The 15238-nt window shown below is 35.4% G+C and overlaps 1 long non-coding RNA gene across 2 annotated transcripts in view; it reads right to left on the reverse strand.

Moving 5' to 3' along the window:
• Positions 1–15238, reverse strand: part of LOC127549847 (uncharacterized) — a 131316-nt gene that overhangs the window by 82486 nt on the left and 33592 nt on the right. For both annotated transcript variants that reach the window (XR_007950737.1, XR_007950738.1), the window contains exon 2: positions 14010–14081. This is a non-coding gene — a long non-coding RNA (uncharacterized LOC127549847). The remainder of the gene's footprint in view (positions 1–14009; positions 14082–15238) is intronic.

Consider the following 15238-nt stretch of genomic DNA (forward strand, 5'->3'; position numbering starts at 1 on the left):
ACTCTCTGCAAAGAAGGTATCTTCATCTCTTTTTCTGGGACTAGGCTTGTTCTTTGTACTGGGTAACATTAATTTTCAATTTTTTGTAATTGTGGTTTTTCCATTCACATTGTTATAATCATTATATTTACTGTTTCTTTGGCTATACTTACTTGACTTTTCTTCAGTTCTTTTAAGTTTTGCCATGCTTCTCTGTATTCTCATTTGTTGTTTCTTACAGCTGTGCCTATAAAAAACACTGCATTAATTTGCCACAATTTGCTTAGCCATTCCCCAATCAATAGGGATTTTTGTTTGTACTTCTTAGCTACCCTAAGAGGATAAATATTTTTATATACTGCATAAGGATTTCTTCTTTTTATAAATGCCATATGTAAGTTCTATCCAGGCAGAACTATGATGTCATAAGCATAATATCATGCTCTTCTGTTGCTGTGTTGATTTCTGGTTCACACTTTTTTTTTAATAACACTTCAGAGGTCAAAGGTAATATTGCAATAATATTAAAAAGTTTGTAGCTTATCTAAATGGAATTCTACAAAGACAAATTTCCTGATCTAAACAGAAAACCTGTAATTGAAGAACTGATCAAATTCTAACTTGTCTGTATAGTCTTCAAATGACTTGACCCTCAATTCATTCTACCCAGGATGCTGCAGATTCTTTGGTAAACTCAATGAGCCAGTTTAAGAAATGCCTGTTTGGTGGGTCCTCTCTTATACACAGTAAAACTGATAGAAGTCTACCTTGAGCTACAGCTGTTGTCTGAAACTTGAATACCAATATCATTTATGATTACTATGGCAACTCAAACACTTATAAATTGTGAAGAATGCAAGCTTTTCTGTAACATTTAACTAGATGACATCAGAAATCCTATGTTAAAGTGTGAGTGGTAAGGAATTGGGAATGATGGTTAGAATATAATATGGGCGAAGAGTTTATTCTTTATAATACCCTGTGCAACCCAGGATTTTCCAATGGCACTGAGACAAACTTTGACCAAGAGGACAGGATGGCTTGGTCCTGAAGTTGAACTCTTCTTTAAATTTTTCACTTTGCTATTTCTAGAAATCTTTAATCTTCTACTTAAATATTTACAATATTATTCAAACAGTTCCTCCTAAATGCAGCTAAGTACATCTCACCAAATCTATCTGACTTAGTAATTCCAGTTAGAAACTGGAGGAAACAAGAATTGAAGAAAACTACCAAAAAAAAAATTACTTTCACATACATCCTGCAGAAGGCAAAGGAGGATGGTGTGGGTAAAGTGTGAATCATCACTATTCTTGATGATTATGTCAGAGAAAGAGGTATAAAAATGAATTTCATATAAACCAAAGGGTTGAGCAATCAACTCCAACTTTTGAACTTCTATACTTAACAAGTCCCTGGATTCTTACTCCAACACTTCTACTTGCCTTTCATGTACTCATGTACAAAGTAGAACCAACTATGCAATTGTTCAAAGATGTCTCATATGGATTTGAGCTACCTCTGTAGGCTTGGATAAAATATCCATTCTCTCTCACCATCATGACCAAAGAATAACCCAAAGAATGAAAAAAGGGTAGGAGTTTCTATTGTCATTACTGACTCCATTTAATATGCTTGGCACTGAATACAGACCTCATCTGGCAACACTCAGCCAGAAGGGCCTCCATTAGGCTTTACGAGTACTATAGGGAAGACCTGGAGTTCCTTAAACGAACAGAGAAATATTGACCATGTCTTTCTCAGCAATCCCTCATATCACTTGCTGACACTTGGACCTTTTAAATCTCAGAAAAAGTTTCTAACTACCCAGGTAGACATGAGAAATGTATAGAGAAATGCTAAGGCTGGCTAGCAACCAAAAGGTGAACACACCTGGCTATACACCTAGCCAGCAGGCATTTAGGATCCTCTTTCCATTTATCACAGGGCTGGTTGGGTGTTGAAGCTCATTGGCCCAATTCCAAAAAATGAGAGTTCCATAGAAACTGACTTCAGCTTTGGATGACTCAAAGCTTCACCTCCTTCCAAAGGTGAACCAGTTCTGCCAGCTCATTTGTGGCTTTGAGCTTGGAGTCTCCGAGCTGAATTTGCCACCTGGTTCTTTCCAGAAAACTTCTGATTAACTGGAAGCAATAAACTGAAAAACAACCCTTAAACCTGCTTAAGGGATACGTACAGGTACTACCTTCTTAATATTTAACCCTAGACTCTGGCCTCCTAGTCACTGCAGTTACTGATGCTGCACCTGATAATCAAGGTGAGGTCTGATTCTCTGAAGTCACATGATTTACCTTAGACAAGGAGGGTGTCAGGGGCCACTTTCTGCTAATGGGCCTAAGAAGTAAACATCTGGTGAAATGAATCCAGAAGGAAAAGGCCTTTTAATTAGGTTCAATTTCTGGACAAGTGAGAATGTTCTCTAGATCTGGCAACCAGAATCTTTAGTACTGCTTCTGTATAGGCCTTATAAACACTACTGCTATTCTCATTCCACACAAGCCAAGGAAATGTCACATGGAGAAAAATTAAAATGAAGAATGAGCCAATTATTTCCTTAAATTGTCATCCATGACTACAGAGGCAAGTTATGTTTAATGCAGAAGGGTGGGTAATTTCAAATAACACATGTTTGGATTTGCATTTATGTAAGTCATAAGCTTAGAGGAAAACTCATTTTCTTCTGTGTGGACTTTCTGACTCCTTATTTGATTCATTCTCAGTGCTGCAGAGCTTGAGATGATGGCTTACTATTTGGAAGGAGGACTTGGATTGTCATAAATAAGCCACACATAAATAACTGAGGAAAGGGAGCATCATGATAAAATAGGGTGAAAGGTTTAGGACCCAGAAGGAAGAAGTGAATCCTGAAATCATTCTGGGAAAAGGAGATAACAAACTTAAAGAGACTTCAGATCACAAGTCAGAAATTCAAGTCGTCATTAGTTAAACAGCTGAGATGGAGAAAATTTAAACATTGAAATATGAAAACTTTTTTTTTAAATCCACCCCCCAAAAAACAAACAAAAAAAAACCACCCAAACCCAAACCCTAAAAGTCTTTTTTATATAGTTGTGCCCAACCAGCAGAACCTTGTGAATAAGGCTTATTATTACCTGAATGTATAAATCACAATTAATCACACTCTGGGAAATATAAAACTCTCTACAATAATACTAACATTACTGTCTACATGAATATGAAAATCTGATTTTTCAAAAAAAGATTCATCAGAGTCACTATTGACAATGCAAAATGAATGACTTATAGAAAGATTTATGCTCATTTCTGTAGTGAGATTATTTTAATGCATTAAGAATATGTTACCAAAAAGCTCTCTTATACTGAGTATTTCAGGAACACCATTATAAGGCAAAAAAACACAATATCAATATGCATATGTACTCATGTGTACATACATACACAGAGACCTGCTTTTTAAAAGTGCAGTTGGTCCTTACAAACAGGTGCCTAAGAGATCTAGTTATACACCTTAGGAAATCAAAGCTTTTCATAATAATAATTAACATTTATATCAGGCATTTATATCATTAAAATTTTATATTAGCTCATTTGATCTTCACAATGTTACAAGGTAGGTGCTATTGTTATCCCCATTTTACAGAAGAGAAAACAGGCAAATAGAGTTAAGTGACTTGCCCAGGGTCATGTAACTATCTGAGGATTCATTTGAACTCGGATCTTTCTAATCACTCTAGGCCTACCCACTGTGCTACCTACTTGTGTTCTGACATTCTCTGGTATTCCCATCCTAAAAAAACCTCCCTTTTATCCTGCAATCCACTCAAATGATGATCATCTCTCTCCCCCTTTCACTCTAAATTTCTATAAAGAGTATTCTACACTATCCACTCACCTTAACTTTTAAAATCAGGCATTTGTCTCTTACCATTCTACGTCTCATAAGTGGCAAATCCAATGGCCTTTTCTTAGCTCTCCCTGCCAGATTTAATAACCCCAACCATCCTCTCTTGCCTTATATTTATACTGTTTCTTCCTGGCTTCCATGCTTTTGTTCTCTTGGTTCATCTACCACCTGTACAAGTTCCTTATTCACCTCCTTACCTACTTCTCCTTTTTTCTAGAGCATTTTAGATGTAAGTGCCCTCAAAGCTCTATTCTAGGTCATCTTTTCTTGGTCTAATATATTCTGTCTGAATAATATCATCTTCTCTCTGGCTTTGATTATCATCTTTATGCAAAAGATGGCCACATCTATCTATTTAACCCCAAACCTATATTTCCAATTTCCTGCTGGATATCTCCACCTGGATGTTTCAGCAGCATCTCAAATAGACTATATAAAAAGAAATTTTTCTCAAACCTCCTTTCCACTTCACTCTATTGCTTGGGCACAGTTGTTTTTGCCTTTCGCTTTCAAAGAAGAACGAGACTTTGAATGATGATGACCTAGACTGTGAGAGGCAGAGTAGCCCAAAGCCGCCCACCTCACTCTTTCCCCGAATCCCACCAGGTTGCTGGCAGGATGGAAGTGAAAATGATAGCAATGGCCCAGGAGGCAGCAGGTAACCCTGGGATCCCCTATGTCTGACCCAGCCCTAAGCACTCTGTAGCACCTGCCTCAGCCTCCTTCATGGCTGTGGAACAACTGCTCTCATCCACCTATTGTACCCAGGACAGTCTTACAGTGTGTGAAAGAAACGCCTCCCTAATTTAGCAAGTGGTTTGAGGCTCATCAGTTACCCTCATCTTTGGTTAGCCTGTCTGTCCAGAAGGTTTACTGGGGAGTGGCCACTGCTTGTGCCTGATTGTAACTGTCGAGTTATCTTTGATTTTTTTCCTTTTCCATCATCCCCCTACAACCACATCTGCCAAGTCCTTTCCATTTTATTTCTTATAATTTCTCTCAAATTGGTCCCCTATCTCTCTACTCAAAACCACCCTATTATCAGACCCTTATCACAACTTAGCTAGGTTACTGCCATTGCATCCAAACTACCTTGTCTCCCCCTTTTAATTCATCATTCTGTTTATGTCCAACTATATCACTCCCTTGCTCAAAAACATTCAGTAGCTCCCTACTGACAAAATACAAAATATTTGGTATAAAATGTAAGGCTCTGTTCTACCTTTCCAGCTTTATTTCATCCTAGTCACCTTTATATACTTTACTATCCTAACAAAGTGAACTAGGAGCTTTCCTTACTCTCATCCTATCTCTGTACATCCATAAAACTTGGAATTCATTTCTTTATCTGAACCTACCAAAATCCTTCTCTTACTTCAATGCCTACCTCAAGTATCATGTCTCTTTATCCCTAGAATTGAAATGCCACCTTCACATTAAATTATCTTATAGCATTCTGGATGATCTCTCCTTTCTTCTTTTTAAATTTTAGTATATCATAATTATTCACAATTTATCATCTCTAAAAGATTATATGATCCTATATAATTTTCAGCTTTATGGCCCCCAGCACTCAACACCAATGGCTTGGACATGGTAGATACACAAATGCTTCATTTGACTTTTAGAACAAGGAAGATAATAAGATTATATATTTTTTTCATGTTTTTTTTTCATTTTTTAAATAAATTTTGTTGATATTATTCTTTTTGACATTGCCTTAATTTCCTCATGTACTCCTCCTTCTTCTCTCTCACAGAAAGCCAATCTATAAAACAAATATTTTTTAAGGAGTAAAAAAAATGAGAACTGATCCAATAAATCAAAAAATATGACAATATACACAATGTTACACTCCCATGGACTACCGCACACATACACCTCTACTTCCTTGGGGTCAAGTTTAAATATTTTGTTTTCAAGTTTGCAACATTCACTTTTTTTTTTTAAAAGAACTAATATCTTTTATTATTATTATTATAGCTTTTTATTTAGAAGTTATATGCATGGGTAGTTTTATAGCATTGGCAATTGCCAAACCTCTTGTTCCAATTTTTCCCTTCCTTCCCCCCATCCCCTCCCCCAGATGGCAGGTTGACCAATACATGTTAAATATGTTAAAGTATAAATTAAATACAAAATAAGTATATATAGAACTAATATCTTTTAATTTATTATTTATTCATAGTTCAAAATTCTCTCCCTCTTCCTGCCTTTTCCCCACTTACCAAAAAAGTAAGCAATAAATAAAATATACATGTGAAATCATGTAAAACATATTTCCATATCAATCATATTGCAAAAAAAGCAAAAAAAAAATTAAGTGGAAAAAGTATACTTCAATTTACACTCAAAATTCATCTCTCTACAGGTAGAGTGTGTTTTTCATTACAAGCCCTTTGGAATTATTTTGGATCATTATATTGATCATAGTAGCTAAGTCTTTCACAATTGATTACCCTTACATTATTTACGATGTGTGTATGATGACACATCATATGTGTCTTAGTTCTGCTTATTTCACTTTTCATCAGAGATCTTGCCATGTTTTTTTCTGAAACCAATCCCCTCTTTTTAACAGCACAACAGTACTCCATCACATTTATATGCCATAATTTGTTCAGCCATTTTTCCATTTGAGGGGTATTCCCTCAATTTCTAATTTTTTCATACTCTAAAATAAGCTGCTATAAATATTTTTGTACACAAGTCTTTTTCCTTTTTCTTTGATCTCTTTGGGTAAAGAACCAGTACTCCTGAGTCAAAAGGTATACCTTGTTTTAAAGCCTTTTGGACCTATTTCCAACTCCATCAACAATTCATTAGAGGACTTATTTTCCCTCATCTTTTCTGGCATTGTCATTGTAAGTGAAAGGTGGTAGCTCAGAGTTGTTTTAATTTGCATTTCTCTAATCAGCTTCTTAAACTGTGGTCCCATATGGGGTCTCATAACTGAACATGGAGGCTGTGAAATTGTGATTTCTGATTAGTAAATGTTTGACTTGTATACCTATATATCCAGAGTCACATAAAAATTTCTCAGGCAAAAAGGAGTCATGAGTGGAAAAAGTTTTAAAAGCCCTGATTTAGAGCATTTTTTAATGATTATAGATGGCTTTAATTTCTTCTGCAAAGTATTTATTCATCTTCTTTTACCAGTTATCAACTGGGCAATAGTTCTTATGTAGAAGATGTTAAATCTTGTATGATCCTGAGTGTGGTCCCATAATTCTTGAATGGTTCCTTTTTGACTGCTTGAAATATTTTCCCCTCAATCTGAGTGCTCTGGAATTTGGCTGTAATATCCCTCAGAGTTTTCATTTTTGGATTCCTTTCAGGAAACTGTAAGAGAGAGCCAAGATGATGGAATAAAAGCAGGGACTCACCTATCTCCCAAATTCTCTTCCAAATAATTTTAAAATGACACTTCAAAACAAATTCTGAAGTGGCAAAAGCAAAAAAAACAAAACAAAACAAAACAAAACAAAAGCAAACAATAGTTCAGCTCTGAAAGTCAACAAAAAAATTCTGTCTTAGAGGGATAAGAGGGGAACATAATCCAATGCATGGCATACCCAGCAAAGCAACAAGGCCCTGAGCTCTACCCCAAGCCAACAATAAGAATAACTGAATCTGTAGCAGTGACTTCTGGAGCTTTCAGCCCATAGACAATACAGGAACAGAACAACTGGTCAGAAGGAAATGATAAGTATATGCCCTTTGCTGGCACTGGATGCAAGTCTCTATATATTGCCTATTCTCTGTTCCTAATCACAGTCCCAAGGAAAGAAGGAGTACTAGTAATGCAAGGGAGTGAGGATTCTGGTAATAGTTCCAGGGCTTACTCTTAATCCAGTAAGAGTACTTGTGGTTACTTAAATGTGAGGGGCTCCAGAATATACCTCCTGAATGGGGAGTGAGCGGTTCTGTGTCTGAACCTGCCCACCCGGAATTGCCACGTTGGCTAAGGCTTATGTGGACAAGAGCCAAGGGTGCTGGGAAGGCACAAAAAGAACATAGCTCCACCTTCGGGGAGGATCTAGGAGGAGCCACCGAAAATACAGGAAGAGAAGCCTAGAGAGATAAAAAGAAGCACGGACTTGCAGGCGGACTTTTCTTTCCCCTCCATTTGCTTAAATAAACTCTTGCAGTAACTCCGGCTCCCTGTCTAGTCATTTCCCTTTCAAGGGATCTGGGGACGCCTGAAGCTGAGTCCGAGGTGGAAGGACTTAGAGTGCGGAGGAAGGAGACCTGCTTTTGCCGTGAGTACCACGATTTGGCCCCGAACACTTAAAGACCAGAGTACAAGCTAGGAGATCAATGACCACACTCCTTAAGATCGTATCAGCTCAGAAGAGCTGAAAATTTACAGATCCTCCCCCGCTTCTCTCCGAAGTAGTTCTGAAAACAACACAAAAAAACTCAAAGCACAAGATAGTGCAACTTTAACATAAAGTTAAAAGTCAAGAAATGGGCTGAAAAATGAACAAGCCCAAAAAAGAACTTGACCATAGAAAGTAATTGTGGGGACAGGGAAGATCAAAATACAAATCAAAATGCAAAGCCCCATAAAGAAATAGGTGAATTCTTGTCAGGCCTAAAAAGAATTAATGGAAGAGCTCAAAAGGGATTTTAAAAGTCCCTGACTATGAAATTTAGAGTTAGAAATAGCTCTCAGAGGCCACGTAGTCTAACCTGTGCTTAAAAGGAATCACTATTATCACACACACTTAAATACACACATACATAATTTCTTGCATAGTGCCTCTTCCATTAGAATGTAATTTCCTTGAAGGCAGAGAGCATGTTTTATCTTCTGTTGTATAGTCAGCATATAGCATAGTGCCAAAGATCACTTAATTAATTCTTTTTTGACTGTACTATAACATTTTTTAAAATGAGGAAAAAACATACTTTTATGAGGTAGAGGGAAAATTGAGGAAAGAAATGAGATTAATGCACAAAAAAAAAAAAAACACCTTAAAAAATAATATACCAGATGATAAAAGAAACACAAAAATCCACTAAAGAGCGTAACTTTTTTAAAAAAGCAGAACTGAGCTAATGGAATAGATAACAATTCACAAAAGAAAGCAACTCCTTAAAAAGTAAAACTGGACAAATGGAAAAGAAGGTGCATAAGCTCAGTGATGAAAATATATATTTTTTAAAATTAGAATTGAACGGCCTAAAAGCCATGATAAAAAAAAGAGCGTAGAAGAGATCTCAAAATGAAAACTCCCAAGAATATTATAGCTAACTTACAGAACTCCCAAGTTAAATAGAAAATACTGTAAGCAGCTAGAAGAAACAATTCATATATTGTGGAGCTTACATTCAAGGTAACATAACATTTAGTAGCTTTGACATTACAGTGAGGTAAACAGGAAAGAAATCATAAGGGATTCAATAAGAATAAACGGTTTTCATTTCAAATATGAGAAGCTGATATATATATATCTATTAAGAACCTTAATAGATATATATATATATATATATATATATCTATTAAGAACTGCATTAAATATGCAGTTAATAAGTGCATATTTAGAGGGCATGAGTGTGAGTGGATTTATGTTTGGATGACACTCCCTCTCAAAAACAATTAAATAATGAGAAAGAAGGCTACACTCCTCCTGTACTAAGATGTCAGGAAAGTTTTCTTTTATAATTTTTTAGAAAAGATAACTTGGTTTGGGAGGGTTCCTTTGGGTTTTTTTTTTTAATCATGGCTTTCAAACAGTCCAATGATTTTTAAATTATCTCTCTGCTGATCTATTTTCCAGGTCAGTTTTCCCAATGAAATCTTTCACAATTTTTTTTCTATTTTTTCATTCTTTTGATTTTAGTTTCTTGATGTCTCATGGCATCATTACCTTCCACTTACTCAATTCTAATTTTTCAGGAATTTTTCTGTGAATTTTTGTTTCTCCTTTTCCATTTGGCCTTTTCAGCTTTTTAAAGGAATTCTTTCAATATATTTTAAAGTCTCTCTAACCATTGGGCCAATTCTATTTTTTTAAACATTATTTTCTTTAGTATTTTTTTTTGCCTTTTTTTAAAATATCAAGCTGTTAATTCTCTTTTTGTAATTTTCATTCCTCCACCAGGAATTTTTATTGGGCTTGAATCTGATCAGCATTTTTTCTTTGAGGCTTTGGTAGTAATTATTGTCACATTGCTGCCTCCTTCTGTAGTATCATATTTTGAGTTTTCCTATCACATTGTGAGCCTTCCACTTGTGAGCACTCAAGCAACATGTAGTTCCTGGCTACCTATGTGTTTCTTGTATTTGTATACATAAATCTGAAGTGTACACATTTTCTCTTTTCTAACACATCACACATTTCATGGGTTGGTCTGGAAGTACCTATACAAGGGCCTCCAGCTATGTGCATGGGATTGGTATTTATGCCTCTGTCCCCTTGTCAATTTTTGAGCTTCTTTCTGTCTGAAAAACCTTAAACATTTCTGGTACCTAGAGTCAAATAAGATTAACTTAAAAAGAAACCTCCTCCAGTCCTGGAATTTGTTTAACCTTAGGGATGGATATCTCCTAATTGTCATGGAAGCAGATTAGATAACACAGTAAACATGATAAACTTGACCTTAAATGGTCTGCTTGAGAGTTCTAAGTTCAAGGCAGAGGCTGGTTTCTTAGAAAGCACTGGAGCTCTCTAGTGGCCACTCTCCATCCCTACTCAATGGAATAAAGGAATGCATCAGAACTGAGCCTTTAGACTGCCACTGAGAGAAGGCTTTGACTCCCACTGCTCCTCTCCCCTCCTGTGCCTGTCATGGTAGTTCTAGACATAAAGAACGTGTTCAAGGAATGCATGATAAATGAATTCTTCCTAATCCAGTAACATACTAGGTCACAAAAGACAGTGCAGTAAATTATTAAAGTTTAAAACTGTAGTAAGACTTGTAGGACATCCTATATGGTTGATAAAGTGCTAGATGTGGGTTCAGATCCTGCCTGTAATACTTCATATCTATGTGAATAGGGTCAAGTCACTTAATCCAAGTCTGTTTTTTTAATCTATAATGCTGATAACACACAAATAAATAACATCATCTGACATTTAGTATTTTGACATTTGCAAAGTGATATATACATGTGTAATACCCATTTGAGTTTCATTATACCCTGAGCTAAAGCATTCTATAAATGACTTAATTGTCATAATTAGTATCTATTTTTTATTATAGCTTTTTATTTACAAGTTTTATGCATGGGTAATTTTTCAGCATTGACAATTACAAAACCTTCTGTTCCATTTTTCCCCTCCTTCCTCCCAACCCCTCCCCCAGATGGCAGGTTGACCAATACATGTTAAATATGTTAAAGTATAAGTTAAATACAATATATGTATATATGTCCATACAGTTATTTTGCTGCACAAAAAGAATCAGATTTTGAAATAGTGTACTATTAGCCTGTGAAGGAAATCAAAAATGCAGGCAGACAAAAATAGAGGGTTTGGGAATTCTATGTAGTGGTTCATACCCATCTCCCAGAGTTCTTTCACTGGATGTAGCTGGTTCAATTTATTACTGTTCTATTGGAAGTGATTTGGGTCATCTCATTGCTGAAGAGGGGCCACATTCATCAGAATTGATCATCATATAGTATTGTTGTTGAAGTATATAAGGATCTCCTGGTCCTAGTATCTATTTTTCAAACAACTACTAAAACAAACTTTCTGATGAAGAAATATAAACAGATCCTATTTCTGTTCCCAGACCCAGGAAATTTAGTTAGAATAACCTTTATAGGCCATGTAGTACAACCTGTGATTAAAAGGAATCACCATTATCACACACATGCACAATTTCTTGCATAGTGCCTCTTCCATTAGAATGTAATTTCCTTGAAGGCAGAGAGCATGTTTTGTCTTCTGTTGTATATTCGGCATATAGCACAGTGCCAAGAATTACTTAATTAATTCTTTTTTGACCATACTATAACTTTTTTTTAAAATGAGAAAAGAAACAAATAAAATACTTTTATATGGGGAGAGGATAGGATTAGAGATAATTATAAAAGATAAAACAGATCATTTCAATTAAATGAAATTGAAGGTCTTTTAAATTAATTAAGTTAATGTAACTAGGATATTGATGCAACTATGATAAGAAAGGAAGTGCTTGCCTAGGGAAAAATCTTTGTAATAAATATCTCTAATAGGGGTTTGGCAGTAAATTTATAAAGATAACTAACAGAAATACATAAGACAAAAAGCTATTCTCCAATAAGTAAGTGGTTAAAGAATATGAACAAATTGTTCTCAAAATAAAAATTGCAAACCAGTAATAATTCTGAGGATTTGCTTCATATCCAGCAAACTAGAAAAAAGTGTGACAAAAGGTAGGAAGTTTCAGGGATGGTAGAAAGATGAACATTAACATATTATAGGTAAAGTTTTGAATTGGTCCAACCATTTTGGAAAGCAATTTATAATTACACAAATAGAGTGACTAAAATATACCCCTTGCCTCAGAGATTCAAAGATAGGTATACAGGTCAAATAGATCATAGATAAAAGAAAGATTCCATAGTATGGTACACCAAAATATTTAGAACAGCACTTTTGGAAGTAATGAAGAACTAGAAACAAAATAGAATTAGAAACAAAAATAGGCTAGAAACAAGTAGAGAAAGGTAACTATTTGAATGAATGTAATGTATATGAATAAAATGTAATCTTTCTGTGCTATAAGAAACAAAAAATATGATAAATGCAGAAAAACAATAAAATACAAGAACTGAAGAAAAGCAGAACCAAGAAAACACACACACACACACACACACACACACACACACACACACACACACACTCACTCTCTCTCTCTCTCTCTCTCTCTCTCTCTCAACAATGCAAATGGAAAGAACCATCACCACAAAACAAAATAAATGTTGCAAGATTACAAAGGATAAGCTTGGCCCCAACTTTCAATTTCTTTGAAAAGGGTAGAACCAAGGTCCTACAGGCATGAAACATTGAATATATTATAAGATTTTTTTTAATTATGTTTTTTAGCAATTGTTTTTCTTTTCTTCCTCTATTTAAAAACAACAACTTTCTTATACAAGATAGAAGAAATTGTAGGTGACATTAAAACAAAAGCTATTTTTAACACTTTTAAGGGCTTTAAAATATGCATAACTTTTGACTGACAACCATATAGTCTAAGAAGATCAATGACAAAAAGAAAGGTCACATATACCCTGAAATATCTATAAAAGTAGTCTTTCTTTGTCAAAGAACTAGAAACCAAATAAATGTCCATTGCCTGGAGAATGGTTATCAGATTGGGCATGTGGATATAGTGGAATAATACCATACTATAAGAAACAAAGAATATGAGGACTATAGAGGTCTGCAAAGACTTCTGTGAGCTAATATGAAGTCATATAAGTAGAACTAGGATAAAGAAAAAATGACAGACATTAAATGCAAATTGTAAATGACAAAACTCAGCCTCAAGAACAGAATGAAAATAAACTTTCTTCTGCTTCTGTAGATGTGAAGGGCCATTTGTGTGGAACACTACATATAATTTTTTGATGGTTAATTTTTTTTCTTCTTCTTTTAAAAATTCTTTATTAGAAAGAAAGAGTTCTAGTGCAGATGTGGGTTCATCCAGCCCACAGGCCATAAGGCCTACAAGATCATTTGCTAAGCCAACTGCAGGCAATGATGAACTGAAAGCTAGGTATGACAACCTCTCACCGCTTGAATTCATTAAGTTGATAATTTTTTGTATAGTCCACAAATTATTTTTGCCATTTTTTTCCCTACTTCTGCTTTATGAAGGGAAGGCTATAGTGGGAAATGTAAATTATATAAATGATTAAAATGATATAAAACCATGTTATCAATAAAAATTTATTTTTTTAAAAAACCTCCAGTTCCAAATAGAATACAAACTCCTTAGATTGTCATTCAAGCCTTTCTCAAACTGAATTCAATCTACCTTTCTACCTTCATAGTACTTCCCTTCATTGATCTTCAAGCCAAAATTTACCAACTCACTGATCTTGCCTTTTCGATTAAGGATCATTCACTAGAACAATTACAATGGTTTACAATCAGGGAATTGGATCAGTTTTTCTTACCTATTTCAATTTCTTCATGTAAAAGTAAATGTTTCTCCAAATGAATGATTACATGGTTATCCAACATCAGCACTAGAAAGAAAAAAAGGAAGTATAAAAATTACATGTGCAAAAAAGATTACTTAAAGACATTTTATCCAGCCAGCTAGAGATGTAAGTGGAATGCTATAGGTTTCAAATCTCACATCTAGATTTGGGCAAATATATTATTACTTGTCCTTCGTTTTTGAAGAGGACCGATACATCACGGGGTGATGTTTTGACTCACCCTGACCTCTCTCTCAAGTCCAATGGATCAGGATGTGGTAAATGACCTTAGCATCCTCAATACCTGATCAGGCTTTAAAGTGTTCCACAGCACCTGCTTACCTGCTTCAGTCTCCTTAATGGCAACTGAAAAAACTACTTATCTGCTCATTCTGTCAAAAGTCTCAAGTTTATGGCAGGACGCCCCCCGCCTTGCCCACTAATTCACCAAGTGGCTTGAAGCCCATCAGTTCAATCTAGTTTGCTGAGCCAATTTATTGGTATGTGGCCACTGCACATGTTACAGCTTCTTGGGGCCATGGGGCAGAAGCTAGTGCCAAGCAGACACCAAAGGTGGATAAGCAGTCCAGAAAGAGGCTTGGCAAACACTCACACCAGATAGGCTCTCTCTGCATACCTCATATATCCCCAATATGTAGCAATTCCCCCAAAGATGGTTTCCCCAGTTTCTCTTTGGCATAGAAAAAATTCCATCTCTTATGTGGATCAGAAATGCAAATTCCCTCCTCAAAGATTTGGGAAGAAGAAGAAATCGGATCCAGAATTGTGAATAGTGAGGAACAAAGTTATCAGCTACCTTCACTTCCAGATCTATCCATATTGAGATCTTTAAACACAGTAAATGGTTAATGGAGTACAAGAATGGAATGTTTCCTCAGTTATTCGATGAGGGGAAGGTAAAGGAATAAAAATTTATATAGCATGCACTTTGTGCTAGGCAATGTACTAAGTGCTTTTCACAAATATTATTTCATTTGATTCTCATAACAATTCTGCAAGCTAAGTGTTATTATCATCAATGACTCAATTTTATAGAAGCTGGGAGATGTTAAATGACCTATTCAAGGTCACACAGTGTTAGAGGTAAAATTTGAACTCAAGTACTAGACACAGTACTCTAGTCAAAGTGCCATATGCCTCTGGACAGTGAAATGGAAGATCCTATGGCAAATTCTACAGGG

This window comes from Antechinus flavipes, chromosome 2 (genome assembly GCF_016432865.1).
Source record: "Antechinus flavipes isolate AdamAnt ecotype Samford, QLD, Australia chromosome 2, AdamAnt_v2, whole genome shotgun sequence".
NCBI classification, from domain to species: Eukaryota; Metazoa; Chordata; class Mammalia; order Dasyuromorphia; family Dasyuridae; genus Antechinus; species Antechinus flavipes.